A 1,068-nucleotide genomic window follows, 5' to 3' on the forward strand; every position below is an offset into this window, starting at 1 on the left:
GTTATGTTTTAGAATAAATATATCAAAATATCCATAAAAAACTGTTTAAAATAGTTCTCAGAAAAATAATTTAGAATAGAGTCGATCTTGTTTCCACTGGCCCAATAATATTTCAATTGTTTTAAAAAAATTCAAATTAAATTAAATTAATGCAGTTTTGCTGATAAGGTGAACATCTTTTAGCTATTTTTTAGTGGAAAAATATAGGCTTATATTTATTGCAGTGTAAATATAATTATCTGACTCTGCGTGTCATTGACAAATTATTTTAAAAAGGAAACGTGCAACTCTTACCGTTTTCTTAAAGTTGTATCCTTCAAATACAGTGGTATTTTTCATAATGTTGTGGAGATGCCTTTACACGACATCAACACTTCCGTGCAGCTGTGGTTGTACAGTAAGCTATTATCATTGGTCCTATTCAAACCGGACAACAGACCGTTCCACCGAATCCAGCAGTGTCCGCCACAATATCGAAGTAAGTGCGCATCATTGATCATTGTTCTCGCTAAAAATATTTTCTCATAATATGAGATGTGCAGTTTACTTTAAAGATAAATTATTGTGCACCTAGCACTCCTCGCTGTCATTAAAACATAACATAGGCTACCACAGGAAAAGTAATCAAGTGCATCCACTACAAATAGGCAGTGTTGGGTTCTTCAACAGTGTAATTAGATTACTGTACAAATTATTCTCTCCAAAAAGTATTTAATTACTTATTACTAATTACTTTCAAAATCCTATATCAACCTCGACAAGTTAAATAAGGATAGACATGAAACGGTTCTTTTAATTCTTTCAAGTAACTACATAAATTATTCTGGTCACACTTTAGATTAGGGTCCATTTCTCACTATTAATCTCACTATCACTATTAACTAACTATTAACTATAACTTTTGCCTCAAAATACTCCTAATTACTGCTTATTAATACTTAGTAAAGTAGTTGTTAGGTTTAAGAATTGGGTAGGATTAAGGATTTAGAATAAGGTCTTGCAGAATAAGACATTAATATGTGCTTCTTAAGTAATAATAAACAGCCAATATCCCAGTAATATTCATGC

Source organism: Sinocyclocheilus rhinocerous, unplaced genomic scaffold, assembly GCF_001515625.1.
Source record: "Sinocyclocheilus rhinocerous isolate Xijiao unplaced genomic scaffold, SAMN03320098_v1.1 scaffold556, whole genome shotgun sequence".
Lineage (NCBI taxonomy): Eukaryota > Metazoa > Chordata > Actinopteri > Cypriniformes > Cyprinidae > Sinocyclocheilus > Sinocyclocheilus rhinocerous.